Source organism: Phoca vitulina, unplaced genomic scaffold (assembly GCF_004348235.1).
Source record: "Phoca vitulina isolate PV1807 unplaced genomic scaffold, GSC_HSeal_1.0 scaffold80, whole genome shotgun sequence".
NCBI lineage: Eukaryota > Metazoa > Chordata > Mammalia > Carnivora > Phocidae > Phoca > Phoca vitulina.
Genome location: NW_022589783.1, coordinates 2,705,342 through 2,718,054, shown reverse-complemented (window position 1 = coordinate 2,718,054; position 12,713 = coordinate 2,705,342). Strand labels below are relative to the sequence as shown.

General features: G+C 41.4%; 1 protein-coding gene across 3 annotated transcripts in view; it reads left to right on the top strand.

Moving 5' to 3' along the window:
* Positions 1–12,713, top strand: part of RBM33 (RNA binding motif protein 33) — a 127,589-nt gene that overhangs the window by 64,935 nt on the left and 49,941 nt on the right. The window lies entirely within an intron of this gene.

Sequence of the window (12,713 nt, the reverse complement as noted above, 5' to 3'; positions counted from 1 at the left end):
CGTGCACGCACACGCATGTGAATTTGTGTACGTGTGGGTATGTGTGTGTGAAATTCTAGGGAATAATAATGAATTCTCGGGGTGCCTGGGTGGCACAGTCGGTTAAGCGTCCGACTCTTGGTTTCAGCTCAGGTCATGATCTCAGGGTCCTGGGATTGAGCCCCTGTATTGGGCTCCGCACTCAGCCTTAGGATTCTCTCTCCCTTTGCCCCCCCCGCCCCCCCCGGTTGCTCATGCATGCTCTCTCTCAAATAAATAAATCAATCTTTAAAAAAAAAAAAAGTGATCTCTACTTGCTTAAAAAAAAAGCAGACAACCAAACCTCAAAAGTCTTAATGAGCTATTGGTTTTATAGTTTAAAATGAAGGTTTTCTCTTTAAAGTATCTTTATAAGAAAGTACAGATTCTCCCCCCTCCATACTTTGGTATGCTTTCCTTAAGTTTATCCATTCTTCTAATACATTTTAACTAGAAGAAAAATGTCTGTTAAATAGTTGTATCTGTTTAAATAAATTTCTTTTTTTTTTTTTTTGAGTTTTGGGTTAGATTTGTTATTAGTTCTTGGTTTCGTTAAATCAGTGAGGACATGTTCTTTTTATAGTGTTGAAAAAAAAATGGACCAGATCATAAAATTTTAGTATCATTTTTATGTAAAACAGATAAAGTTTTGTTGAGACTGAATAATCTCTGATTTCAGGAAATATCTGAAAGACTATTTGACCCTAGCTTTGACACTTAAGTAGATAGCTTATTTATTATAAGGCGTTTAGCAAAAAAGTTTTAATGAAGGCTCTAGGTGTATAGTTAGAAGATTATTCAAAAATAAAATCAGTATTGGATTTAAAGTTCAGAATATTTTTTAGAAACGTCTTTGATTTGTAGTTATTTATGAATTATGATTTCTAAAACTGATTCTTAATGGTTTTATTCCCCCATATTAACTAATTTTTCCTTTAAATTACTTACGAAGTACTAAAAACTAGGTTTTTAAAATTAAGTGGTATTTATTGAGTACAGTTCTCTGTTCAAAGCACTTGCTATAACAGCGAGGGTTTATTAATTGCATGGTCCAATGATAAGCACATGTGATTTAGTTGTTAGATACATTTTTTCTGGTGAAGTAGTTTAACTGCTAGTTACTATAAAGTTCTAATATTTTAAGTACTTTTTGCTGTTTTTCAGAAATGTAAGCAGCTGTGTTGTAATCATTATTAGACTTGTTTTTGTGTTTTGTTTGCATTATAGAGATAAAATTTGATGTGAAAACCAGTTGTAGTTTAAGAAAAACAAAGCAGTGTTGTATGTACTTGATATTTTTATAAAAATGTGTTTACTAATATAAAATTAGATAATCATTTGTAATTTTCATCTACTTCTATTTTTCCATTCTGCACATATAATTTTATCTAATCCTAGAAGAAGCAAACTGCATAATACTCTGGAGGATAAGAGGATCATAAGAGAAAATTTCTTTTCTTTCTTTCTCTCTCTTTTTTTTTAAAGATTTACTTATTTATTTTAGAGAGCATGAGTAGGGTGGGCAAAGGGAGAGAGAGAGAGAAAGTAGCAGACTCCCCACTGAGCACAGAGCCTGACACAGGGGCTCAATCCCACGACCCTGAGATCGTGACCTTAGCTGAAATCCAGAGTCAGATGCTTAACTTGCTGAGCCACCCTGGCGCCCCCAGAAGAATATTCTTTGAGAAATTGAACTTACTGTTGTTGTTTTTTTTTCTTTTAATTTTATGTTTAAGTAGTCTCTACACACAGCGTGGGGCTCGAACGCACATCTCTGAGACCAAGTTACACACTCCACTGATGGAGCCAGCCACGCACCCTGAAATTGTGAACTTATTTTTAAGTTCTATAGTACTCTGGGGATAGTAAATACTGTTGAACTGCTTTTGGAAAAGTTTTCTGCAAGGTGTGATGTCTGGTTTTGTTGTTATTTTTGAGATGGGCAATATGTACGGGTGGCAGGAGGTGGCTGGGCTACACAGGAGTAGGAGACTCTCTTTAGCTCACTTGTCTATCGGTGTCTTACACGTCTTGTACCTTTTGTTAAGTCCCAAATGCTGGATCTTAAGCTGCGGTTACAGTGTACCTGTGGTCTTAAAAGTGCAGTGCTCTACTTATTTCTGTACTCGGTCTTCCTTAAAAAAGGTGATCAGATGTGGAATCGATTTTTAAAAAACAGACGCGAGCTGGGGGCGCCCGGCTGGCTCAGGCAGTGGAGCATGCAGCTTTTGCTCTTGGGGTTGTGAGTTGGAGCCCCACGTTGGGCGTAGAGATGACGTAAAAAGATTTTTTTTTTAAAAAAAACACACAAGAGGTAGTATGTTTTAAAAAGTGCACTAAAATATCGTTAAGAAGGGGGACCAACTCTGGGCCATCTCCTGTTATTTTACATAGACCAGATCTTTATTATTGTTTTTTCCTTTTCTACTAGGTTGAACTTGGTTGCTGTCAGTGTAAATGTAGTTTTGTGAGCATGTGAGTTTCTCCTTCATGCCAAGTGCTTCTGCCTAGTGCTGGTCCTAAACCATAAAACAGACTAGCATAGTTCAATGAAGCCAGTTTTGGCCGAGTAAAATTATAAAACTAGTGGGGATAGTATTGCTGTGTTTTAACAAAGACCCTTGGAGATTTCTTACTGATGGCAGTTTGCCCTGGGGTCTGCCTGTTACTTTCGCTAAACTGAATTTTGCTTTGTAAGAAGACCCCCAGACTGATAAAACATTCACGTTAGGAAGCCTAATTTTGGAATCATCATGGAGTCTGTTCGAATCAGTAGTCTTCCTTGGCACACAAACAGATGTGAATTACACTGATCTGTTGAGCAAAGTGAAGTTCACTGCAGTCTTGGAGCAAGATCTCTCAGTATTAATTTTCTGTGTCACTTATTGAACCGCTATTTATCTGCACTTTGTGTGCACAAGGCCCAGGGCTAGGCCATCTCTATTGGGCACAGGGCGAGTAGGACTGTACAGAAGCTGATCTGCAGACATAGATCAGGGACTTCTGAAGCTGTCAGCAAGAACTCCACCTATCCTAGGAGAAGTGGGCATTCATTAAAGGAGCTTAGGCCGGGGAAAGACAGGATTGCAGTGAACTTCACTTTGCTTAGTACATTTCTGTAATTCACATCCTTTTGTGTGCCAAGGACATCTACTGACTCAGACTCCATGATGAACCCTATATGAAATCAATAGTTTGGAGAAGGGGTATATAATTTAGTTTTTTACTTGTTGTTTTCAGTGATACATATGTGAATTTGCTCTGGAGAATTACATCACGCTCACTTAAGTGTAGAGAAATTCAGCTCTACCCATCTGACTAAAGAGTAAAAAAGGCAGTCAGTACAAGTACCACTAAATTTCCAAATTTTAAGGAATTAGTATCTAGTTGGTATTAATGCTAAGGTTCTTCCTGCTCTTCCCCAACAGTGGTAAGCTTTACTTTCTTAAAAATCCATTTTGTTTGACAATTTTATGAAAACTTCAGAAATTCTTAATTTAGAACTAGTACACCTAGAAATTGTATTAGGTGGAAATGCTCCAGTTTTTTAGTTAAAAATCAGAGAAGTCTTAGGCAACCTAATATTAAACCTATTTTTCATAGAATTACTTAAGATTGTTTGAAAAATTCAAATCTTAGATGAAAATATGGTATTCTAGGCTATGCGTGATATAGTAGGAGAACTAGTATTTTTATTTCCTATTGGTGAATTTTACTGAGAGAATTGAATAAACAGTTTTTAAGACAAAGATTTGAATGTCAAAGTAGTAAATATCATAAGAAAAGTATCCTTATGTTTGATGTTTTTGGAAAATACTGCTTTAGCTCTTGGCATTGAGCTCCCCCCCCCCCCCCCCCCCCCCCCCCGGAATTCGGTGAAGTGCTTTGTGATTTAGGTTTGCATCTAAGAATTAGATCCGTGTATTTAATTTTCACTGTGGATACAGCTCTTAGTGCTGTACTTTAAAACATTTCTCATCACAAACTTTAATTCCCAGGGTGTTTTATTTTTTCAAGTCTGAGTTATGAATCTTTCTTTGAAATACAAAAATGTATCACAATTGATAGCGTTATCAGAGAATGAATTCTTTTCATACTCCGTTTAATATCACATTATTACTTTGCCAAATGTAAAATATGTCTCAGCTCTCTAAACAGTGAGTCCTCACAGGAGCTGATGGGCACAGGAAGTAAGCGTCTGCCCTTAAGTGCTGTGTGAGGGTCCGTCCCTCCCTCCGTGTCCGCTCTGTACGCTCCGTCCGGTCTTGCCACCTACTACCTGCCGTCCCTCATGCTCTCATGAAGCATTCTCACTCATGTTAAGACCTTTGAATGTAGTTTCACAGAACACTTGTGGTTTTCTTTGTTGTTTTGTTTTTGTGGGGGAGTGGGGTGGGGAGGCTCATTTACCTTTCTGCACGTGAGTTGTTCTCTTTGTGTTGGTTTGAATTCTGTTTTCATTTCCAAATGCTCTTTGTTTTACGTGTTAGTCCGATAGGTTTCTTTCTCCATAAAGGCTGTCCCTGATGGTTTTGTCATTAACGTGAAGTTTGAAGTCTTGTTTTTATCCGTAAGTATATTTTCCAGTTACGTTATTTATCCTCAAAGAGGTGTTTATTGTTTTTAAAGTTTGCCCACATAAAAAGGTCACACTAAAATGTTGGTTAGTAATATTTTAAAGTGTTGCTTTGAGATTTTGCTAACCTAATTTAAGTGTTGGTGTAATTGCTATTTTTAAGCATATGGGTAAATCCTGAGTAACTCAGGTTGTGAAGATTCTTGACCTAGGGTATTTTAAAAACCTGTTCAGTCATTGATTTTGAATTGATGTACTGGGTAAAAGCTGGTATTTCAGGGTAGCCAGTTAAATACCAAGTACTTTGGCTGCTGAATAATTTCTGAGTGATTTTTGTTGGAATTAAAACTAAAAATTACATTAAAAAAAAGACTACTAGTGGGGCACCTGGGTGGCTCAGTTGGTTAAGCGTCTGCCTTCGGCTCAGGTCATGGTCCCAGGGTCCTGGGATCGAGCCCCGCATCGGGCTCCCTGCTCCGCAGGAAGCCTGCTTCTCCCTCTCCCACTCCCCCTGCTTGTGTTCCCTCTCTCCCTGTGTCTCTCTCTGTCAAATAAATAAATAAAATCTTTAAAAAAAAAAAAAAAAAAGACTACTAGTAAGTTTAAATTAGTCTTCCTAGCAATTACATTATTACTTAGGTTAACCCAGTAAGATTTCCATTTGTGTTTCCCGTGGGGCTGTAGCACCTCACAGGTAGGTCTGCGTGTGCTCTGCTTCCGTGGAGCGGGTGCAGGGTATCAGGTGGTGGTGATGGACACGTCCTGGGTGTGTTTTATGTGGCATTTCATGCAAATCATGTTTGATGAGACTGCCGCCTCAAATTCCATTTCTTTCTGATTAGAGCCCTTGCAGATGTGAATCTAGACTTTATTCCAGCCTTCCTTTTGAACCCCTAACTGTTTTTACAACTTGCCTGCAATGCCTTGTAATTATTAGCACTTAAGATCGGGAAGGAATGATGGGCATTTTCTCTTATCAGATCTACCAGTAGTAGCAGGCGAGTACAGGATGAGAGCCTTCCAGCTGTCAAACATTGTCAGGCTTGTGGGGAGAGAATGCAGTTTAAAATGCAGGTGACATAATACCCAACATCCTCCATTTGCTAGTGGGTTTCTGATTAATCATGATTACCATATATTATCATACCATCAAATTTAATCATATCAATGAATTCCCATCTGCAGCAGGAACAGGAACAGCTAAACACTGTGGTAACAGCTATTAAGTGTGGTGGTTATGAGATTCAGCGCCCCGTTGACTTGACTTGCCGTCCTGCCAGCGCACATTGTGTGTGCTGGGTGGAGATCGGCTGGGTGGGAGTCTGCACACGTAACTGCGAGCCCTGGGACTCCTGACTGAAATTACATGAAGTGGGCTTCTTGTACAGTAAGTGAGCCAGTAGGCCACATTATAAAAGCCACCTTCTGAAAGTATGTGCTAAACTGTCATGTTGAGTCTTTGGCTAAGTAAAACTGTTATGTTGAAACGAAAACCTTTCATGCATCCTTTCATAAATAGTAGACTAAAACTCTTGAGTGCAGTTCACCCTAATCTGTAATGTAACAGTCCAGCCAGTGCAGGATTGACGATAATACAGATTGTCAAACTCTCAGAACCTCCTGTGTGTGCCAAGAAAATCTTTATGGCCTGTTTTTACTGATGGATCCTGCAAAGCACACCAATTTTTGTCTTTAATACTTACTTTCTCTGGCGTTTCTGAAGACCTATAGGTCTGTTAAAATGCATTTTTAAGATAAACTTTGAAAGAGGTCCTATTTTATTATAAAGGACTAGGAAGCACTTCTTCCAAAAGATTAGAAACTTAAAAAACTTTTTTACGATTTGGTCCTTTTGATGCACAAGCCTGTGAAAATTCACAAGTACATACAGTTGTGTAATCACTACAATTAAGATGTTGAGAGCGGTCCCGTCTCCCGAAGGGCTTCCTCATGCTGCCCTTCTGTGGTCACTCCTCTCCCCATCCCAGCCCCTGGCATCCAGATCTGTTTCTTGTCGCTGAGATCCTGTCGTGGACTCCCGTGGCATGTTTGGTTTGAGTCTGGCTTCTTTCCTTTGCCACAGTGCTGTTGAGATTCTTTCATCCAGTATGTTGCACCTGTAAGTGGCTCGTCTTTTTTTATTGGCAAGTATTATTTTACCGTATGGATGTACCACAGTCTGTTTATCCATTCGCCATGTGAACGTTTGGGTTATTTCTAGTCTTTGGTTCTTATGAATAAAGTTGGTATAAACGTGTGCATCGTTTTCTGTGTGAATGTAGTTGTCGGTAAATAGCTAGGAGTAGGGATTGTGGGTCATGTGGTGGGTGTATTCACAGATGAGAATTTTTAAACAGACTGTGCTCTTAGTTGGTAGAGCTGCTGCTCCATCCTTTTTTGAGTGAGGAAATAGTCTTCTTCGAGCAGGTACTGTTGAAAATCATTGGGAAAGGAAACAATTACTGAGTGCTTACTGTGTCGTAGAGTTTGCTCGGAGCTTGTGTTCAACAGCCATGTGAAGGGAACATTTTCTCCAGTTTACAGATGGGGAAACTGAGTCTTGGAAAGATTCAGTTGCTCAAGTTCACATAACTGGGTGCAGGAGATGGGGTTGCAGCCGTGGCAGTCCGAGTCTCTTAGTCATGGTGTACCTGCCCATTTCGCTCTGAGTATTAAAATGCACGTGAGTAAACTGGCAGATTGGACCCGAACTGTATTTAAGATTGTGCTTTGGTGAGCACTGTGAATTATCACAGACCTGTACCTCTGAAACAAATAATACATTATATGTTAAAAAAAAAAAAAAAAAAGGTAGTAGGAAGGGAAAAATGAAGGGGGGGAATCGGAGGGGGAGAAAAACCACGAGAGACTATGGACTCCGAGAAACAAACTGAGGGTTTTAGAGGGGAGGGGGGCAGGGGGATGGGTTAGCTAGTGATGGGTATTAAGGAGGGCATGTACTGCATGGAGCACTGGGTGTTATATGCAAACAATGGATCTTGGATCACTACATCAAAAACTAATGATGTAATGTATGGTGATTAACATAACATAATAAAATAAATGCAATTCAAATCTAAAAAAAAAAAGATTGTGACTGTCAGTAAGAGCTGGGAGGGCTGGTACTGTGCTTGGGTGGGATTGTTTGGGGAGGACAGCAGGAGGGGTAAGGTGCAGGGATAAAGGGCTTTTCATTGTATGAAATAAGAAACAAATAGGCTTCAGTATGTTCATCAAGAGCAGGGTTTTGTACTAAGTTAAAGATGTTATAATGTGTACTACATGCTCTGGCTTCACTGCTTGAGCCAATACCATTATCTTCATGTATGTAAGTCCATGTGGGGTCTGCCCCCCATCTGTGAAGGCTGGTGCTCAGCCCTGGGCATGTGCTTCTTCAAAATGTTTAGAAAGCATCTCCCAATACAAAAATAGGTATTAAACAAGGCACAATCTGAAAGAAAAAAGACCTATGAAAATACTAAAATAAGAGGATTAATATTGTGATAGAAGAGCATAATTTTAATTATGTCAGGGGTCACTAGTGGTCTTTATTCTCTGCATTTAACCCACATTTAATCAGAATTAACTGAGAGGTGTTCTTAAGTGTCTGTTGGTCTCTTATATAGTTCTTTGCATTTTAAGTGAGATTAATAAATGAAAACATGCTGTAAAGGAAGGTTGTAATTCATTGAAAGATTCATGAAGTTTCAATGACATTGTTAAGGTATTTAATTAGTCTTATTAAAATATACCAAGTGACCCTGTTAGGGAAGCTGATAAGTCATACAATAGCTGTTAGAGCCTCTTTATTCTCTGCATTATACGATTAACTTTGGGCTAAGCAATTTATGCAGAGTTCTCATCTTTTTTTTTGTGGTTGAAGTTGTCAGTTCTTCCTGAGTAGGATTAACACAGATAACATCATGTAATTAACAAGAGATGCGGAACCCGTGAGAGTGTGGTTTGTATAAGAATTATATGAGAATGATAATTTTTTTACCTTAGACTCTTAAAGGGATATAAAGAAAAGCAAAATAGAGCAATTAGTTGAAAGGATTAAGGTAGCCTTTTCTTTGAAAAGGCAGACGAATTAGTACTGAAAGTTCTGTTAAATAATGTATTCACAGTTCACTAACAGTCTTAAAATAATTGTGCATTTGGTAGAGGGAATTGGTAATTTATTCTTTTATACCCGTGAAATGATAGAAGTTCTTAAATGAATGCTCCCATCAGGAGAGCCTCCAAGGTGGGGAATGCCAGCCTGGAACCATGGCTTATTCAGCATTACCTGAAGACACATTGGTCACAGACGAAAGCAGTGTGTGACAGCAGAAAGAGCACTTCATAAAGCAAGAGTCCGAAAATGGGCCTTCGTGTCCTGAGTTATGTGTGGACAGTGGAATGTGGGCTAATCCACTTTTAACTCTCTAAACCTGAGTTTCTTCATCCCTTAAAGGGAAAGTTGTTTGTTGTGCCTGTTTCTTGGCACCGTGTTTGTGAAAGATACGGTGTTGTACTTGACTTGTTCGGGGTCAGGGTGTGAATGAGGCTGCACATGACAGAAAACTCACTTAACAATGACTTAAACCAAGTGTCTTTACTTTTTGCATAAAAACGAGAAAGTTCTGGGTTGGTATAGCAATTCTGTGATGTTACAGGGACCCATATATTTTTCTACCCAAATTCCAGGCCAAAAGAGGAGGAGGGATGGGGACGAAAGGTGTGTACCACCTGAGGCAGCCCCTAAGGAGCCTCCCGAGGGCCCCCATCCCACAATGCCAGTGAAGTCTTGTTGGTCAGAACCTAGTCACACGGCTGGCTACCCTTATGACAAGTTCAAGGATTTTTAGGTGGGCAGTGCAGCCCTTTTATTACTTAGGAAGGAGTGAGAATTTATCCTAGGTAAGCAATTAGCAGTCGTTTCCACATGGCTAAAACTGACGGCCGGAATTCATGTAAATAAAGGAAAAAAAAGTGACCTCTGTTCAAAGTGAAATAGAAACCAGTGAGGAAAATGGCACCGTGAGCTTCATGATACCTGCTAATTGTTTAATTTCTATTTCAAAAAGGCAATACTGATGATAGTCAATAAGAAGCTTTTAGGATCTTAAAGCTTAAAAATTTTAAAGTTCATGTAAGTATTCAAATTCTCGGGTTCTGTTATCCGTTGAGGCCAGTGGACGCGGTGAGGGGCCTGCGTGTCTTCCCCAGATGATTGCTCCCTTGCGTCTGTCGTGATCTGCTACCTCTGGAGAAGTAACTCTTTGTCACTGGTTCATTTCATGTATCAGCCACTGACTTTCTTTCTGAATAATATCTTGTAATGATCTGCCCCTTTCTCTAACCTTCCTACCCCCTGGCCCTTACGCAGGTGTTTGACGGCTTGGAAGTGGGCTGCTTTCTGGGCGGGTTTGATGACGTGTCGGTAAGGCTCTTCCTCCCCCTGCCGGTGTCGCTGGGCCTGGTCGGCGCGCCGTAACCAGGCCTGCCTGGCGCTTGCTGCCCTCCGCCTGGCTGCCCCAGGTTAGCACAGCTGGCTGCTGTCAGCCTGTGGTTTCAAGGTTATTCTGGCAAAACCCTCTTCTTCCATTCTTACTCTATTGGACAAACTACCAAAGCCAGAAATTTCCTTGTTTACTCAACTTGAGTCAGCGCTTTCTTCTAAATTGTAGATAACATCTCTGGTCCTGCCTCCTTTATCAGTTTCTCATAGGTTGATCAGATAAGAACTGCTAATTTCTCTTACCATTCAGGCCAGCCATGGAATTTCCATGGCTGTCTGACTCGACTTGATTTAGTGTTTATTGGTTTTCTTGAGTCCACAGCACTCACATACTCTCACACAATTACATATACATACGTGATAATGAAACAGCGAGACAGACGACGGAACATGAAATAACTGTTCCTAACAAGCACAGTGGGTGAATACGTGTGCTGTGGAGATGGGTGACCCGGGAGTGAGTCCAGGCTCTGCCACTTTCTAGCCGTGTCCTGGGTGTGAGATACTGAAATGCTCACGAGATTCTGTGAGCAGAATCCCTACCTCACAGGGCGTTCTAGGGATTGAAGGAGATAGCAGAGGAGTCCCCTGCAGAGTTAGCTGGCAGCAGCGTAGGGTGGGCCGTAACCTTGGGTCAGCAGGAGCAGAGCCCAAGATGGGGATTTGGGGCACAGGATTAGGTAAGGGCGCTGGGGATGCAAGATGGGAAGGGGGTGGAGCTGGGCTACTATGTAGTTTCAGGTCAAAGATTCTGGCCCTGGCCTGATCCTTGGGGGGTTGAGTGGGAGGGGGTCCTCTGGAGCATAAGCCCTCCCTCAGAGTTGTCCACTGGGGCAGCGGGCCGTGGCCTGTCTCAGGCAGGTCTCGGAGGAGCAGCACCCCTTGGCCAGGACAGCACTCGCAGCAGTTGGGGCCTGCGGCACCTGCATGCACAGGGGACCTGACGATGGCCCCAGAGTGTCCCGCACAGCAGGATCAGCTGGAGCGCAGTGACTGACCAGCCCTGAGCCTGTAGGGGCTCGGTACTGCGAAGTGTTCTTCTCACGCACCTCGCCCTGTGGGCTGCTTCCTCTGGGCCGCACAGGCCTCTGCGTGGTGGGCAAAGGGTGAGGGTCAGTCCTGGGAGTTTGTTTTTAATGGCCAGGTCTGGAACTGGCCTGCATCGCTTCTGCTCACGTGCTGTCGGCTGAGGCGTGGTCACGTGGCCAGCCACATTGCCTTGCAGGACTGGCTGGGAAACGTAGCCTGGCTGGTGCTCAGGAAGAAGATGTGGGCACAGACGTGGGGAACATTAGGGGTCTGTGTCCTTGGTGGGGAGGAAGGCAGCTAATTTTTATATAAAGCCAGATAGCCTCATAAATAACGGATTTGTATTTCATGAGCATCCTGCGACATTAACAAGATAATTACATTCACTTTTTCTTACTGACTTCTTTGAACTTGGACAAATTGCCATATAGATCTATCCAGATTTGCCTCAGTTCTAGAAATGGCATTTATCTTTATATTACATAATTTTTGGTTTAGTTTTTTACGTTTTACAAATGGCTTTTTATTTTTACATATTTACATTTTATTTATGGATATATTTATCATGCTGTTAGGGTAGTTATGGTCAGGTTTCCATTATGCAGACTTGCTCCCACCATGTTTTATTTTACTCTTCCTTGAGTATTTTCTGGCTGAAGGAGTATAGTTCTAACTTGTCGATCTGTATTTACTTTTAGGATTGACCCTGTAAAAATGCCTTGTTATCATATGTGTGGTGCACGATTATTGCTAAGTACTACCATTTGGGTAAAATGAAGTGGTTATTTATTTACTTACTTTTCATTTTACTCTGGTTCTTCTGTGTGGTTTATATGAGTCTCCTGCATCTTATAGGTGTATGATTTTGTTTTTTAAGATTTTATTTATTTATTTGAGAGAGAGAGCATGAGAGAGGGGCAGAGGCAGAGGGAGAAGCAAGCTCCCCACGCTGAGCAGGGAGCCTGACACTGGGCTCGATCCCAGGACCCTGGGATCATGACCTGAGCTGAAGGCAGACGCTTAATGACTGAGCCACCTAGGCGCCCCACGGGTGTATGATTCTTAAGTTCAGTCTACAGCCCAGAAGGAAACTGGCCTGGGCTGTGCTCCTTAAAACAGCAGCGTTGGAAGGATAGCCCACAGACCGTCCGTCTAATTTTCATTCTTCATTTTCTGTTCTCTAAAAATAGGGGGATGGTTGCAGGATGGAGGAGTCCATGTTCATCTCACTTTTCCTCTATTTTACATCACAGTAGAGCAAGTTAAAATAATTTCTATCCTACAGTTAAGTCAGAGAACTGGATTCTGTTGATGTTGGCTTCTCTTTGGTCCTGGTGCGCTGTGTATGTTCTCAGTCTGCTCGGCCCAAGAGCCTCTGGGGCTCGCTGCCCAGTGCCTCGTCGGTCTATTCCAGCCTCCCTTATGTCCTTCCTACAGCACTCAGCCATCTACTGTCTGTGTGCTCTGTGGGCAGCCAGGGTTTAACCCACTCTGGTATTTTAGATTCGAATGTGGGGCTGGGATTTCCTTGCTATTAGAAATAGGCGGTTTATTCATTTGTTAAATACCTGTAAACGTCATGTACCA